General features: G+C 35.5%; 1 protein-coding gene across 1 annotated transcript in view; it reads right to left on the minus strand.

Moving 5' to 3' along the window:
- ST8SIA2 (ST8 alpha-N-acetyl-neuraminide alpha-2,8-sialyltransferase 2) overlaps positions 1-18,852 on the minus strand; it is a 90,434-nt gene that overhangs the window by 44,738 nt on the left and 26,844 nt on the right. The gene's annotated exons all lie outside the window — the stretch shown is intronic.

Consider the following 18,852-nt stretch of genomic DNA (forward strand, 5'->3'; position numbering starts at 1 on the left):
ATTCACCATGCCACATGAGGCAGGAGAGCAGGAGGTAAGAATAATGCAATAAATAGTATTGGGGTCAAGGGTGGGTTTTTTATTTGTGGTCAAGACTTATGATTTCATCAATATAGGGAATTCTCATTAGGATATAAACTGATACCTATACAATTTATAAGCTTAGAGATCTGCCTGGGGCACAGATAGGTTAATTACTTGCCCTTGGTCATGGTACTACAAAATATTTGAGATAGGACTGGTCTTCCTGGTTCCAACACTAGGTCTCTACCATCCTGCCTTTTGGCTTTTATTTAATGGCCAATAAATGAAAATTAATTGACAATTAAAAACCATCTCCTTATATGCTAAGTCTATAAGTAAATGACCACAAAGAGAGCAATCATATTGTAGCTGATATGTTGGATACTTTCAGAGGCCCCAAAGTGCCATGGAAAAAAGGGCTAATTTTGGAGTCAGAGAATTGGGCCTTAGAACAGAGAGAGGACTTGTTTAGGCTTTAGTTTCTTCATTTAGAAACTGAGGACTTTGGACTAGATAAGTCTCTCTTATGATCTCTTCCAGCTCTTAATTTATGATAACCTCACTCAATATCTCCATCTCTTTCTCTGGACTTTTCTCTGTGAGCTGCCTTGATACTCTGAAGAAACCTCTACTCTGAAACATTTCTTTCTAAATTGACATGTTCCTTCCAGACACCACTATTTTAAATAGAGTTTTAGCTCTGTTTCACCTAACATGCCTAAAACTTCTCTCTGGATTCATTCTTCTCTTCTACTGTCTTGCACACATTGTACTGTCTTCCCCCATTGGAAGGTTAAGTCCTTGAGGGTAGGTATTGTTTGCTTTTATTATTAAACACTTACTAGTATGCTCATAGGTGAGGGGGATACAATATCTCCCTCTTCTTTTCCCCACCTCCCTCCTTCCTGTCTCTTCTCTGCCTCCCCCCTCCTTTCTCTCCCCTCTTCTCCTCCCTTCCTTCCTCCCCCCATCTCCTTCTCCCTCTCCCCCAATATCATTCATTTTGTAATTTCATTTATTTAGAACTTTAGAAACATCAAATAAAATGAGCATTTCCATAGTCCTAGTAAAAGAGGAAACAAAGATTGTATATGACACTATAGATCTCTATTACATACAGCTTATTTTTCTTTATACAATCATATACATTTAGGATGTAACCTTCAAAGTTGTCCTGTTTATCAAGATTCTTTCTGGTCTTTTTCTGTGAATTAAAGAAAATTTGCTTCTATGATCCTTCTTCCTTTCTTTTTTCTTCATTTTATAAATTCGTTCTTGAAAAGTTGACTATAAATTAATTTTGCAAATGAAATGACATTTTTCTTCATTATCTCTGTGACATTACTTATCATAGGATTGTCAGTTTCGGGCCAAAAGATTCCTTAGAGTTCCTCTAATCCAATCCTTTCATTTTATAGATGATGAAATTGAGTTTCAGAAATGTTAAGTAATTTGCCTAAACTAAAAAGTATTAATGACAGAATCTGAATTCAGGTCTTCCAGGTTCAAAGTTCAACACACTATGTCATACTGGAAGTATTCCTTCCAATGGTATAGATTACAACTCATCCATGACTATCTATCCTGTGTAGTTCTCCTCCATACTTTTCTATCAGTACTCTACCCAAGTTTGGATTGACTTACATAATTTCAGAAATATTTCAGCTTTATATCTAATTGATCCTTAGTTGGCAATTATACCTAACACAGAGAATCACTGAAAGTGAGATTGGGAAGGATCTCAGAAATTTAACAAACTTGAAGGATGAATTCATTTGAAGGGTGAATCCCAATGATGAGAACCTAATGAATGGTCATTCAGTTTATACTTGAAATACTCCATTGTTAGGGAATTTACTAACTTATGAAGCAATCTAACTCTCTTTAGGTCATTTTTATTTTTGATTCTTTTTCTTTCATTTAGCTAGAAAATAACTCCCTTTTATTCATTGATAATCTTTAAATCTAAGGAAAATAAGAGCCATTCCTTATTCACATAGTTATTCTTCAAATATTTGATGATGACTATCGTATTTCTCTTGTTCCCCTCTTCCCTAGGTTAAACATTCCCATTTCCTTCAACTAATTCTTCTACTACATGTGTTGTAGTCCAAAAAATCTCCACTTTTTTCAGGTCTTGCTTTTTTCAAATAGCCTGTCATTTCTGTAGCTACCTACATCTTTTTCTTTCTTCTTAAAAAAATTTTTTTTTTGTCTAGTACCCATGGTTGTATTCTGCCAGGAATCTCCAATATTAAAAATTTATATTTGCCATGGAATCTGGTTCATTAGTGCTCCCCCACTGTAATATCAAAGGTAAAAGATCAATTGGACAAACCTGAGAAAGGCCCTTTTCCTCCTTCTTAAAACATCTTTCCCTCTTCTAATAAGATGAACTTTTTATTGTCTGGAATAACCCAGGTGCATCAAGTTAGGAAGACTGGCAAGAACCATAAACTGGTTGATAGATACTATATATGTATGATCATCTATTCTCTTCCTCTTCTTTCTATAGCCTCCTTTTACCTAAGACCCAAGTGCTTACATCAAGTAAATCAGAGATGGATCTTTCCCCCTTGGAGATGCAATTGTATGCCCTTATCTTCGGTAATTGTAACTCTGAGAGAATCCTTCCTCTACCCCACAAACCTCCTTCCTCCAAAAATGTCACAAGAGAAGAACCTTCCCTTATTCAAAGTAAAATGTGTCTATACAAAGGCCTTTAGTACCTTTGAGTGGATCCCTGTGGTGAACTTTTAGAAGGACAAGAAATACTCTGGATGGGTAGACAAGGATGGGTTGTGATTTGCATGGCTGGAGGGAACTCCCAAATCTAGAATATCACAAAACCATTCATCAATATGAATATTTAAAGAAATGAAAGACTTGTAAAATTCAACTACAATTTTGAAATCCACAATTCACTTTATTTTAGTGAGAGCTATAATAAATAGAAATACTTTTTTAAAAAAAGTCTTGGCAGCAGAGGACTAAACAGAAATGCAGTCAATTAATTTCATTAACTGTTCTTTTACCCTCTTCCTTAACTTGCCATCTTTAGACATTGATAACTAGCAGTCTTTAATCATGGTTTTCATCATTTGAGTCACATTTTATTTATAAATGATTACTTATAGCATATTTTAGGATAATTTTAGTATTTACTACACTTGTGATAAAACATTATTTCTTTTGAAGATATGCTGATTTTTGTTTTTTCATTTTCAACCTTAATATCTCCATTTTCTCAATTAGTCACAGCTGACTTTTCATCCTAGGTCAGTTTCTACCTACCATTCAGTCAGTGCATGCACAGGCACTCTAAACTTATTTTAATATTGTTTTAAACAAAGTGTAAATGAGAGAGTAAATCTTCTGCAAAATCATTTTATGATTATGGGGTGTATTCTATGTAATCGAAACCCAAGCATAAAAGATTTGAGAGTTATTTGATGTTTAAAGTTCTCTGAACTACTATCTGCTTCATTAAGGTGGATAATCAAGAGCTGAGTGTGTATTTTTCAGAGTATAAGCCCATATAGATGAATCCAAGGGATTAGTCTCTATGGAGTTTTTTTTTTTTTTTTTAATTAGCAGCATCCCAGTTCTACCATGTAACTGGCTTGGTTTAATACAGTTTCTCAAATTTAAGAAAAAAAATCAAACCATAGACTTCAGCTTTCTCATCTAAGGAGATTGGATTAGATGTGCAAGGTCCTGTATAACTCTTACATTCTTGTATCATGAATAGTGATATACAAACAAAAAATAAGGATAGTATAAAGTATGTATAAGAAAGGTGTAAAACAAAGTACTCAGTAATACAAAGAGGAAAAAAATTCATTATTGACAAAAGAACTCAAAGAGGACTTCTTTGAGGAGGGATTTATTGATTGATTTATTCATTCATTCATTCTTTTTTTTTTTTTTTTTTTTTTGCTGAGACAATTGGGGTTAAGTGACTTGCCCAGAGTCACACAGGTAGAAAGTATTACCTGTCTGGGGTCAGATTAGAACGAAAGTCCTCCTGACTTCAGGGCTGATGCTCTACCCACTGTGCCACCTAGGTGCCCCTGAGGAGGGATTTTCTTCACAAAATCACAAAATTTTGTGAAGAATGCATAGGAGTTCAATTGTAGGAGGTAGAGAAGAGGAAAGAGCGCATTAAGCAAAGATAGCCAATTATAGGATTGAATGCAAAGGATGGCCAGTAATCCTCTATGGCATGGGAACACAGACTACATGAAGAGAAGTAGAATCAGTACTTTCTTAGTACTCAGTATCCCTACTTTTACTTCCTTTCCTTTCCTTTCTAATTTTAATCCTATCATTAGTCAATCCAATTTTCCACAGTCCTTTATTCTTGAATTTTTTGCTCTCTTATTCTATTGATGTTCATCTCTTGTCAAACCTTGGGCTGAGAAGCTATGATTCAGGGGCAAATTTATGAAGATTACTAAATGTTAGGTGAAAGAGACTAGAATAGGCAAAAGTAAACCACTGAAGAGAATCAAGTAATGGTGTGATTAGATCCATAGGAAAGAGAAGTCTGGTAGTAGCAGGAAGTGAGAACTGAAGGGGGAAAGTAGTGGAGGGAGAAAGGCCTGGTAGGAGGCTAATATAATGTCCCAGGCAGATGAGAATGAGGATCTGTTCATGATTGTGGCAGGTGCTATATTGTGGGTAGAGTTGGCAAAATTTAGGATTGGATTTGAGAGATCAAGAAAAAGACAGAATCAAAAATAATATCTAGGTTTCAAGAACCAGAGACTAATGTATAGAGTGAAATTAGAAGAAAAGATTCTGAAGGACAGATAATTTACAGTATGGGATCCTCCAAATTTTTAAATGGTTCCTAGTGATCAAATGAAAATACAGTCCACACAGTCTGAATTCACCCTACCTTTTCAGTCTGAATACATACTGCCCACTCTTTCCCCATGATCCAAAGAATCTGAACCACTCATCTACTTCCCCTCCTCTGTACTTTCCTTCATGTTCTCTATGCCAGAAAGTGCCTTCCCTCTATTCATTTCAATTCATTTTAGTTTAGTTCAAGTCAACAAACTTTTATTAAGTACCTACTATTTTGTAGAATACTGCTGGCTACTGAAGATAAGTACAAAGTTCTTGCCTTCAGGGAGCTTATAGTATAGTATAGCAGAAGTCTCATACTTCTTTTAAAGTCTACATTAAATGTAATCTTCTCCATGAATCCTTTCCTAATGGCCCCCAATTTATCAAGATATTTTTCTTCTCAATTTTCTTATGAAACATTTTGTACTATTCTCAGACACTTACATTATTTTGCATTAGAGTTATTGCTCTATGGACCACATCCCACTATGTGACTGCAAGTTCCATGAGGGTAGGAACTATCTTATCTAAACTTTATATCTCACTTAAGCCCCATGCCACTAACTCCTCCTCTCCCTCCTTTTAAACAATGTAACAAACTGCATGTAAACTACTATATAATTACTAGAAAAATTTCTGCAATTTATATTCCAATCATTGCTAAATTTTCATCCTATTTACTCTGTGACCTCTGGTCAGCCCTCAAAGGAGACAAAAATCAATAAGTGAAAATTATTTTCTACCTTTCCAAGGCACTGTATATTGCATGTAAAGCTATTCCATTTCAAGATAGTCCCATTCCAGATACAGAAAACAAAAAGTCAAAATTTCTAGTTAGTGTCTAAAAATAAGCATATTCAGGTGATTATGTCTAAGATGTTTGGGAATTGAACTCATTTCTAATGATTTTAGAAATGAAGAGCTGGTCCTCCTCTTTGCAAGGTTAACTCCTTTATTTGTACCCTTAATTCCATCCTTAACTATTTGCTCCAGAACTTTGCTCTATTGATCATTATCCTCTCATAAAATCAGTATCGGTCAGCTCTGTGCTTAAACAAACCTTAATTCTGCCTTGTCATCCCTTCAAGTTATCATCCTGTACCTCTCTCTTCCTCCCTGTTTCCAAACTTTTAGAAAGAGTTATTTACACTGGTCTTACTGCTGCTTGTAAAACTGCTCCACTTTTACCAGCATATAGATGAAATCTATTCTAATTCCAGCTTTCTTCCCCAGCCCATTTATATCCTTTTCTACTTTACTTCCCCCTCCCCCTTCTTGTCTATCTCATATTCTACTCCAACCCTGCCTACATCTTCCATTGTGCCCTGAGGAATTGCCATTCCACAATGAACAGATTTCCTTTCATCCTAGGCCTCCTTCTCTCACATTCCTCACATTAGTTTTTATTCTGCCATACAAACTATATGACCCTAGACAATTAACCTTTCACTGACCTAAGCAAATCATTAAGACATAAGTGGTTAAAAAAGAAAAGAAAAGAAAAGAAAAGTGTTAACCAGCTTCAGTAGAGGAAATTCCTTTTCTCCAAATTTCCCTATACCCATGAAACCAAAGGTTCAGTTCCTATCTTATGTAAAAGGCTGCTGCTGCTGAATTAACTTTCATTGGCTCCCTATCCTTCACTTAAAAAATTCTAGCTCTAGCATTCAAGACGCTCCACAATCTAGATCCAAGCCACATTTCCAATCTTGTTGTATACTACTATTCCCCTTCATGTACTCTCTCTCTCTCTTTAATTTTTTTTTTGGCTGAGGCAATTGGGGTTAAATGACTTGCTCAGGGTCACACAGCTAGGAAATATTAAGTGTCTGAGGTCAGATTTGAACTCAGGTCCTTCTGACTTCAGGGCTAGTGCTCTATCCACTGCTGCCCCTATGTACTCTATATTTCAAACTAACTCAATATTTCTTCACTGGCCTTTCCCCAGTCTTATCTTGTATCTTCTGTCTCCCTGAATTTGCTTAGGCTGCTTCTTATAACTGATATATATTTTCTCTTCATCTCTGTATGTTATAATTTTTCCCCCTTAAATGCCCTGGTCATTTGCCACCTTCTAAAAGAAGTCTTCACTGATCTTCACAGCTTAACATTCTTTCTTTCTTTTGCTCTTCATTAAAAGTTTCCAAGAAACTTTGTTTCCCCCATTTTTTGTCACATTGTACTTCATATCATATGTGTGTGTGTGTGTGTGTGTGTGTGTGTGTGTGTGTGTATAGATACAGCTATAGATAGATAGTCTAACAGGTACATGTATATATGTACCTGTCTGTTAGACTATAAGATACTTGAGAGTTGGAACTGAGTCTTTTTCTGTAACATCAGGGACAGTGCCTTTCCTATTGTAGGTGATTAATCATTTTATTGTTGGGTTGAACTTAATTGTTGGAAGACTGATGTTAGAAAAAGCCCAGTTTCTGGGGTTACTCTTATGCTTATGGAGAGGGAGTTCAATCTCTCAAGAAGGTGAGGAAGAATTCTTCTACTCTGCATACATGGATACATCTGACAGTAGTAGAACCTGAGTTTAAGGAGGAAATTTACAGATCAACTTAAGCAGCTTCTGAGACATTCTGTGGCATCAACTTGAGTAAACTAACCCAGAGAGACCCCATTATTTTGGATTAGACTCAGTCATTCTTTTCTCATTGTCAAATCCAAAAGACTTGGTGATGTGATGTGAGCTTTGGGAGGTAGTTTTTACAGCCTGATGCTGAACACAGCATTTCTGAACCAAATTTGCTGAACAGGCCTATGTGCTCTGGGGATCACCCTGAGTTATAGCAAGTCCTGGAAGAATGCCATTAAAAGCTAACTTGGCTGATCTGATCTCTAGGGAGAAATAGCCTGGAGACTGAACATCTGAATGGGTGTTCCTTACTTCACTGAATGAGACTGTCAAGGGACTGTCTAACTTTGGCTCTCAGTTACCAACTCACTCTAGCTCTTGGCTGAGCTCTAATTAGGAATTCTTGAGCCTGGGGCAAATTCACTTGAGCAGGTTGAGTTGGGGTGAGAGAGTGTTCCAACATCTGTGGTTTCGAGGACACTTATCCTAGGTATAGTCAGCAACGACCTAGAAAGTCCTGACTGAGTCTTTTAAGCATTTAGAGAGGAGGGTGCTTAGATGATGGGACCCAGAGGTGGCTGGACAAGGGGGTTATTGCATTGTAGTTCTGTGGGGGACCATAAAGTGAGCTGTGGAGGGAAATGATCTTTTTCTGATTTTTTTTCAATAATCCCCACCCTTTATTTCCCCTTTTCAGTGCTCTGAGTAAACACCATGGTTACCTTAAGCTAGTTATGTCTCTGGCTCTTGGGAAATTTTTTTTTATCTCTAGGGAAATCAGTGTTAATGTAAAAATTCTCTGACATCTTTGGGGCTTCAAAGTAGTCTTTCCATGGAAAACACAAGCATTTAGAAAAGGTACAAATAATCATTTTTCTTCATGCCTACAACTAGTAGCACCCTGTCCCAAAATTTTCTCATATTTGAGCATGTATTCTGTATATACTTGTATATGTACAGAATTTCTCTGTCCTCAAAATGTAAACTCTTTGATTGTAGAGATTGTTTTGATTCTGTTTTTATTTCCCAGTACTTGTTAAGAAGTAGATATTTAATGAATATTCATCAATTAATTGATTATCTCCAGATCAAGGGGCAGACAGGGCTACAGATGTTGGAGATAAGGCACCTTCATCTTGCATCACAAAAGTTCACCCTAGACAGATATACCTTCTAAAGACTTCAACAGGAAATGTATGCAGACTCCACAAAACTTAAATGTAGAAAACCAGTGTATATATTTTTTCTTTATCTTTCATATCCAGGACTTAAAAAGATTCTGTGTTAAACCTGGCTTTTTTTCTGTTTTATTCATTTCTTAATAGGACCCATTACAGAAGCAGTGCCCTCTTATATAGGGATGGAAGGAGCTCCAACCCTATTAGATTACAGCTGTTGCTCTAATGGGTCCCATCAGAGTTAACAATAGAAAAAAAAGGGAAAGGCTGAATAATCTATTAAGGTCTGCTACATTCTTTTTTTATTATAAAGTTCCTGGAGGGCACCAGAATTGGGGAAGACTTTGAAGTAACTTTGCTTCCAAATTTTTGATGTCTTACCCTTCTAAGCCTAAGCTGAACCTAAGGAGAGGAAAAAGGCAGTGACCTCGTGGCGATTATAATTATGGATCAAAAAACACTGTCTAGCAACAAGAGAACTGTTCTGTTCTGCACATATATATTGTATCTAGGATATACTGTGACATTTAATATGTATAGGACTGCTTGCCATCTAGGGGAGGGGGTAAAGGGAGGGAGGGATAAAGTTGGAACAGAAGTGAGTGCAAGGGATAATGTTGTAAAGAAATTTTTTTCAAAACAAAAACAAAAACAAAAAAACAACGTTTGTCTGAAATGTTAAGCCACAGGATGGGGCTTATCTCTCTCTCTTTATATATATGTATATATATAACACATACAAACATATATCTGGGACCAGGCAACTAGAAGCCTACGTTCTCATTTCTGTTCTCTCATTGGCTGAATAATCTAGAATACAACCTTCACAACTGCCTCTTTGCTTTCCTTTCCTCTCCTCATATTTATTTATTTATTTTTGAAGGCAAAAAGCTTCCAGTTGGAAGATTTATTTCTAATATAATTTAATTTTTTCTTATATTTTTAAGTTCTGAAGTATCTCTCTCCTCTCCCCACTCCACACTAGGGAAGGCATTTCACACACACACACACACACACACACACAATCATACCACTCATACTTCTATTTATCAGTTCTTTCTCTGAAGGTGGATAGTTTCTAAATTTCATTTTGAAAATACTTCTTTAATGGAGGAAATATTTAAATTCATCAAACACATATTGAGACAGGTAAGGTGTATAATGAATAAGAGTACTGGACTTGGTGTGTGGAAGACTTCAGAATCTTAGCTGGGTGATCCTGTACTAATCAGTCCATCCTGTTCTATAAAATAGGGATAATAATGGCACCTACATCTCAAAGTTATCATGGTCAAATGAGATAACATATGCAAATATGATACAAAAACACTAGATAAATGTTAGCTATTATAATTATGACTATATTTCGTGACATTGTTTTAGTCTACAGGTATATGAAAGGCAAAGACAAAATGAAAGTCAGTACTCTTATTTACATCCTTTTGGAATCTGATCTCCTTTGGGGAGATCAGAAAAGGCCTTCTGTAGGAGGTATCACTTGAGCTATGTTTGAAGAAAAGGTAGGGACTCATTGAGGAAGAGGAGAGAATCCTAAATATGATCTGGAATTAGGACCACCTGTGCAAAGGCATGGAGGTGGTAGTTACATTGTGGAGGATGGAGAATAAGCAGGAATGTGCTGTTGTTAGTCCATGCTAATTCCCAAGAACTAACTGTTAAAATTTCACTGTGAGTATCTACTCTTTGGAAACTGGTGAATTTGGTACAATTCTTGGTTTATTGTTTTGTTGATTGTCTAGACTAAAAGAAAGTGATGGAGAAAGTGTGAATAACTAGGTTAAACTTAAAAAGTGTATTGAACATACTTTTTTTTTTTTTTTTTTGAGAGCTGGTTTACTAGCTCTCACTTACTAGCACCCCTTCCTCAGAGAACAGACAAGTTTAACTGAATTGGAGGATATGTAAAAGGGAGTTACATAAAATAAGATTCTTTATTTTAGAGGATATAGAAAAATTCTGAAGATTTTTTAAAGTAGGTTAATGACATGACCAGAGCTTTATTTTAGAAATATCAGTTTGGTAGATGTTAAGGAGGATGGATTAGAAAAGAGACAGAGTGGAAAAAGAGAGATTAACTAGGTGATTATTGCTACAATTGGTAAGCAATAAATCTCATATCTGGATTCCTTTGATCATTAGAGATAGGAAGAATAGGTTCCTTTTTGGTCTTGGGTCTGGAAGGATATTTCCTTTTCATCCTGATGAGAGATTTCTGGAAACTTTTTGGGAATGAATTTTTTCTAAAGAGGTGATTAGAATGATAACAGCCCTAGTATATATGAATGGAAAATATTTTATTGGTGGAGGATATTTAAAGCAGAAGTTTTCTCTATTGAATCATATATTGTTTGTGTCAATAAGCATTAAATGTAGGGGGATGTTATATATTCTGTGCATCTTACAGCCAATTGTGTGATGATAAAGTTTTGATCTATTGTAGAATTTCACTTGTGAATGCTTGCCTCTTTCTTTCTAATATCTTTATCAAAGATGTTCATGATACGTAAGGGGGTTATTTTCAAAAAAATTTTATAAATTAAAAAGTAGGCATATAGGTCAGTAATAATTGATTTTTTCAGTTGTCTTATTTAAGTAACAATCAGTTTAGAGATTTTTCTATACTTTTGTTTTTTTCCCCTCCTTCCTTGAGAATTGATTTCTACTCCCCTTCCTCCCCCCCTTCAAAAGTGTGACTACCAACGCAGATTTCTTCCATGTGAACTTGGTCAATTCCAACTTCTTCCCACTGCCCCTCTCCTTTTTTGGTGTCATTTCTATTTTCTCCATAAGCACATCCAGAACTATGATATTAGACTCAAATGTGTTGGCTCTACTATCATTGATGGAGGAAAAGGTTTATTATGGAAATATTGACAGATCTTTTCCATTTCTTGTCTGTTTGTTGTGCTCCTTTCAATTTCATACTTGAATGATCTCAGGATAATCTGCCTTAATTGGACGTATTGCCAAGGCTGTAAAATTGTTTTTCCTATCCCTGCTTCTTATTGTTTTATGAGGCAACACTGCTCATAATGTTTCACCATCCTCCTCCATAAGATTTAGCAAATAAGTTTATGTTCTAAACTTTTATTGTCTTAGGCTGTAATATTTTTCTACTTAGAAAGATGATCAAGTGTTTTCTAGCAAAGGTGATTTCTAGGCTCTTTTAATCTCTTTGCAGTAACTTATATAAATCAGTTACACTTACTTAAGAAAGTATGAGAGTCTGATAATCCATGTCTATGTTTGTTCTTCTATCGCTTTCCCATTTTCAGTATCACTAAGTTGTTAAAATAAAGGTTCCTATTGCCACAATTAGACAACATAATTTCTCATTTTTATTTAATTCTTCTGATGTTATTGATTGTGATCATTATGTTAATGAGTGAACATCTGATTCTACACAGTCTTCTGATTCAGAAATTAATTATTCCTATCATTATCCTATAATGTCTTATTGTTTAAGATAGCCAATTTCATTTTTTGGCTGATATTATTTAGTTCTAGTTATATCTAGCACATGCTGACTCACAATAGTATATCCCAGGTATGAATCTTTGTATTCTACAAGCCTTTGAAATTTTTGCTTCTTAATCATAGACTATATTTTCCATTATGTATTAATTGAAGTTATTCATATCTATCTATCTATCTATCTGAAAGAATGTATTAATTTCAAGGGAGGCTTTAATAAATACAATATGAGATGACTAAATGTCCCATGAAGTGATGTTTTTTGTTATCTTTGAGTGCATGATAAAGTCAACTGTAATTATTCCTTAACTTATCCAAGAAGACCCAGTAAACCATTTTTCCACTGAACTCTAAATTAAAACATCATTTGAATTATGTGTAAAAGGTTAGATTTTTAAAATATCAAGTTTTGTAGAGATGAAATTAGAGAAACTTGGGAAATGTCATCTCCTTTACTTGGATGTAATATTAAATCCATAAGAGATCATTATTAAGAAGTTGAATATATATTCTTTGTGAGCAGGGGCTGTTTCTTGTTTAAATTTGAACCTTCAATGCCTGGCCCAACACCTTGAACAGTATTTACTAAGTGTTTGCTGAATTCAATCCAAATCAGGGAATCTGATCATTTTGATTAGTTTTATTTGTAAGTAAGCTTGTAAGTTTCTTTGAAAAATGCTGTTTTCAATTTAACTGAGAGAAAACATATTTTTCCCCATCCTTTGGTCAGCAATGGGATGGGCGCAGGGAAAGATTGTACATCTACCTCATAGAGCTAGTGCAGATAAAATGGGATATTTCTAAGATGATTTGCAAACATTTAAACTCTATACAAATGCTATTATTGTTATTTTTACTATTACTACTGCTATTGTTGCTGCTACTACAACAACTACAACTACATTATCCATTAGATGGATACAGTGGTGATGACAGCAAGTCCCAGATCATTTTCAGGGCTTGGGGAGATTGAATTGAGTCAGACAGTGATTGATATCCCCAAAAAGGCACCTCAAAGTAGGGTAGCAAGTTGTTTGTCCCAAGAGATGTTTAAGAAGCGAATAACTGGCTACTTTTTTTGGGGATATTATATACTGGATCCATAATTTGGGTAATAATAACAGTTCACATGCATATAATTTTATAAGGGTTGCAAAGCTATTTCCTCACAACCACCCACTAGGGTAGATAATGTAGGCATATTTTAACCCACATTTTACTGATTAGAAAACTGAGACGAAAAGAGACAAAATGGTCACAAAACTACTAAGTCTTGGAGCCAGGATTTGAACCTTGTGATAATACTTTTACTATATACATGCCTTTAACTTTCCAAGAATGATTTGAATTACTTTTATTGTCCCTTCTAATTTTGATACCATACAATGTGATGAAAATTAAGACTAGCAGAGGATGGAGGAACTCCATTCAACCATGTCCAATTCTCCTGGAAAGGAACTCTATATATGACCTTAACGGGTCAAAATTATTGGAGTTAGCTCTATTATAGTCTACACATTTCTGGTGTCTGATCCACCAAAGACACCAAAAGAAGCAAAAGGCAAAAACTTGATTCCGCTGGATATTGTTCTCTAATCTTACTATTCTGCATGATTTGGAAATGTTCCCCGCTAATTCATTTAAACTTTTCCTTGTTTCATTGAAGCTCCTTATTCTAAATATTCTTTTCCCCCAAGTACCCACCTCCTGGGACTGAAATTGGTGTTAGGGTTAATTGTATCTGGAAAACCAACCTGTCTAGGGGTCTATCCAGGGTACTGAGATAATAGGTATCTGTGATTCTCTGCATTTCAGCCAGATGGGACCATGTGCACTTGCAGTCTGCAGGGCAGTCCGGGCTCTTATCATGTTTAAGGGAGTACAAGGTCAGAATGAATGAAAGTCAGGGAGAAATGACCAATGGACTGGCTTGGCATAGTATTTTCCTCTTGACTTTTGAAGCAGAAGCAGCAAATGTGAAATTACCAAAAGGTTTCTGGAAGTGCCCTGAGATACATATTTTTTTTTGTTTTGTTTTTTAAAATTTTCTTGTTGCTTATCAGTGATAGCAGCATCAACTTGACAAGATGTTTATTCAATGAAACCATGAAGATGGGGTCAGAGGATGGGTACAGCTACCTCAGGACATGTTTTTTCATACCAGATTTGGAAGATTACTAACCTCAGAGAATGAACCTGGGCACAAATGCCTGGAGATATTGGTGAGGATTTGTTTCTAGGATCTATTGGTGGTTAAATCTTGCAAGAACAAAACAAGATAGAAAAGCTGATAGAAAAATAACCACAAGGGAAAGCTAACCTGATTTGGAATCATAATGAGCACATTTTACTCATCACCAGCCATCTTTCTCACTGGGCTTAGCCTCCAGTCCTTTTCATCTGAGGACATATGGTTCCAATAAATGCTGTAGGCATTAAGTCCATCCAGAAGGAATTGGAATAATCCTCTATCTCTTGGGTTTTCCAGCTGAGACCTTGCGACAACCCAGCTGTGGTGACAGCCTCAGGTAGAGTCGCTTTATTTTTGGTCCAGATTTGTGATTTCATCAGTATAGAAAAAGGAACTCTCTATCTTGATACAGACTGATAACTTTTCACAAACTACTGCCTTGTAGGGTTTGCATGGGACCACTGAGAGATTAAATCATTTACAAATGGTTACACAGTCAAAAGCAATACTTGAATCCCGGTTTTCCCTGATTCCATGACTGGACCTCCATTTACTGGCTCCTATCTCTCCTTTAAATCACATGGAAGAAAAATGCCTCACTGCTCCTATTTCAGGGCATAGGAAATATAAGTAGATAAAGTCCAGGTTTAGATTTTGTTTTACACCATAAAGGGGCAAAGTGATTGACTTAATAGACCATTATATCCACATTTCCATTGTTTAGGCATGTGTATAGCTTATCTAGCCCTTTTGTTTTCCTTCTCATTCCCTTCTGCCCCTAGGTTAAAAGCCCTGGTGTGGATACTAAAGGAAGCTAGTGACACAGAAAAGAGAGACTCAAATGAGTGAGTTTTGTATGTATTAACATTTCTGATAAAAGAATTGGTAGAAAAGTGGGTGGAAATTAATGTCTAAGCTTTTGGTTTACTGGAGAATTTCCAGAGAACTGAAATTCTCTGTGATACTACCTTGCTGTTATGTACCAAAAAAATTCAGAAAAAGGGAAGAGACATTCAATTATTGAGCCTAGACTATTGAAACAAAGGGAGGGACCCCCTTTACAGTTGTTGTTATGAAAAAATGTCCAATATTTTACTACTTTATTTTTAGTAATTGAACTTTGGTGGTCATCTATCTATTGATGGAGAATAGATTGATGAATTAACTCTAGATTTTTTCAGATAATATAATTTCAGGAAACATCTATTGTGAATAAAATCCCTTCCTAGATTTCAAATTGGGTAACTACTTCTAGTATTAGTAGAAGGAGGGAAAGAATTCCTCTTTAACTGCCACAGTGGATCTAGTATCTTTGTTTGCACTTCAGTAAATGATTAATTTATCCAATGTTCTCCTGAGAATGAGATATTTCCTCAGCTGCTGCTTAAAGAAAAGTTCAAGGTCATTTAGTTTGAGCTTTTTGTTCTTTTTACCCCTGATCTCATAATGTCTTTGTATCTGTAATTTTCACCTTGACTTGGATTGTCTATAATCCTGGATCTGCTAATTAATTCATGGGGTAACTGGAAGCAGGTCACACTCTGAATTTTGGTTTTATTCTTATAAGATTTAAATCTGAAAGGGATCTTAGAGGTAATTTAATTTAATTTTATCATTTTACAGATAAAGAAACTGAGAGAGTTTAAATGACTTGTTCAAGGTGACATAGGAAGTAAATAACAGAACTATGACTTAAACCCAAAGCCTTTGACTATAAATCCAGTTTTGGTAAATGAAACCAGAAGGGATCCTTCACTATGATACCTCTGGGATAATATGATTTCTAAAATGTGTTTTAGGGGCAGGTAGGTGGGGTAGTGGATAGAGCATCAGCGCTGAAGTCAGGACCATCTGAATTAAATCTGGCCTCAGACATTTAACACTTTCTGGCTGTATGACCCTGGGCAAGTCACTTAACCCAAATTGCCTCACCAAAAAATAAAATAAAATGTCTTTCAAGTTTAGCATATTATGATTTTATGATTCTACATCTAGGTCCTTTTGTGATCCCACTTCCTCTTGATTTACTACAGGTTGGCAAGTCTTAGAACATGTGGAGGGGGAGGCATACCTTTTCTGTTATAGTTATTAAGTGCCTACTATTTGCTAAGCATTGCTGAGTACTAGGAATACAAAGAAAGGGAAGAGCCCTGCCCTTACAGAACTCACATTCTAATGGAGAACTTGTTGTTCAGTCCTCTCTGACTCTTTGTGACTTAATTCGGGGTTTTCTTGTAAAGACACTGGAGCGGTTTGCTATTTCTTTCTTCAACCCATTTTACAGATGAGGAACTGAGGCAAACAGGGTTAATTAATTGACTTGTCCAGGGATACACAACCAGAAAGTATCTGAGACTAGATCTGAACTCACAAAGGTAAATTTTCCTGACTCCAGCCCCACTTTGCCACCTAGCTGCCTCTAAGAGAGGAGACAACATGAAAATAATTGGGTAGATATTTTATATATATGGAAAGTAATCTCAGAAGGGAAAGGCACTAACAATTAGGGTGGTTGGGAAAGGACTGAAAAAATATAGTTCTCCCCTATATTAAAAAAAATAAGCAAAAAGCCCCAAACCTCCATTTGACTTGAATGACTATTTGATGGGTATGTTTTAGGGAACATGGGTTAGGCTAAATGACTGGTGAGTCCCTACCCAACTCACAGATTCTGTGATTCATTGAGTCATTGATAATATTATAATGACAATAAGCATACAATAAGGTAACATTAATATAATATAAAATACATTTCACATATTTTATTAGACTAAATATTTTATATTTATATATAAATATATAAATGGATATAAAATATGAATATAAATAATATATGAAATAAATATATTAAAAAGAGTATTAATAAACGACCAATCACAGAACCCTGCAACACGCCACTGGAGACCTCCTTCCAAGTCCAAGATATTGGACTCTTCACAACTATTTTTGGCTCTGATCAGTCAACAAATTTCATCTAATTGTTTTATAACGTAGACCCAGTTTACCACCTCCATATGTTTAATATAAAAATAGAATGAAAGACTTCTTCAAATGCTTTGGTCAAAACTAGGAAAACAGTATCTACGGCAATCCTCTGGTTTACCAGTTTAATAATCCTGCTAAAAACAAAATAAGGTCAGTTTGGCCAAATATATTCTTAATGAAGCCATGTTGTTTCTTTGGGGCCAGAGCTTCTTTTTCAGGAGATTTAAAATCCCTTTAAAAATAAGTGTTAGAATTTTGACAAGAATTAATTTTGTTTATAAAGATAAATTCTTTCAGGTAAATGAATCTAATTTTTTAAAAGTCAAAGTTTTATTTTTACTTTAATTATTTTGACAAATTTTCTTCCCTCCCCAAGAGATATATGTTTTCCCTGCTTAAAAGGGAGAATACCAAACAAAATTTGATGACATGGGGGTCATCATTTTAAATACTAATTAAGGGACTCTAATAAACGAACATCTTCTTTCATAGATATATTGATATTAAATAGGAGGGCTAATTACTCTTTTACAAAATGGCCTCAGATCGTTGTTATGAAGAATTGAAATATACTAAAATTAATAGGGTTTTTTGGTAGTTCTTTTGTCACCTTCCTTTGTTGTTAGCAGTCATTCTCATTACTATCAATGTGTCCTGCTGCTATAATCTGTTGCTGTAATTTTACACATAATTAATTGACTGGATAAGAGCCTGAAGGAGGTTCTATCACTCCTGTGGAGTAAAGGACATGGACTTTGTGACAGCTCTTTGTTGCTGAGAGAACTTTTTGTTTATTTTAAGGGTTTTGTATTCTATAAGATTGAAGTCATCAGAAGTCTGAAGTGAAATGAACATTTGGGCCCTGAAAGGAACTGAGATGGGCAGGACTTTATTTTTACCACAAGTTCTTGCCTTGGCATTTTGGGCTAGGGACAAGATCAAGACCTTCTATTTTCTCCTTTTCCTCCTTCCTCTTCTAAGAGTCTATGTATAGCATCACAGAATTTGGGTGCAGGAAGGACTGTCCAAAGGGTCATCTAATTCATGCTCTCACATCTGTATAGCATTGTGTATGTATTGCTCCAGGTTACCATTGTCTTTTCAGCAGGTAGGATATGACCCAGGATTTGTTTGCCAATAAATTCATATGTCCTCCTCTTTTAGATAGCAAGAAATTTGATTCCTTAGTGCTCTTCAACTTGTTTTGCCTCTGGTATGGATTTTTTCCAAGCATATTTGCCTTGGCTCTCTTAATTCTATCTTCTTGTCTTTCTTCTTTTTCCCATGAATGCACTGGAACTGTGCTATTAGAGTCAAATGTGGTCACTTTATATTTACTGATGATAAAAATATATTCCTCTAGAAACAATGGTAAGCCTGTTCCCTTTCCTCATCTATTTGCTGTCTTTATTTAATCTAGACTTTTCTTAGGCAGCTTGGCAATATCGTGGATAGAATTTCCTGGTCTCAGGAAAAAAACTTTGGTTAAAGTCTGGGCAAATTATAACCTCAGTTTCCTTATCTGTACAATGGGG

The sequence above is a fragment of the Antechinus flavipes genome, chromosome 2 (genome assembly GCF_016432865.1).
Source record: "Antechinus flavipes isolate AdamAnt ecotype Samford, QLD, Australia chromosome 2, AdamAnt_v2, whole genome shotgun sequence".
Classification (NCBI taxonomy): domain Eukaryota; kingdom Metazoa; phylum Chordata; class Mammalia; order Dasyuromorphia; family Dasyuridae; genus Antechinus; species Antechinus flavipes.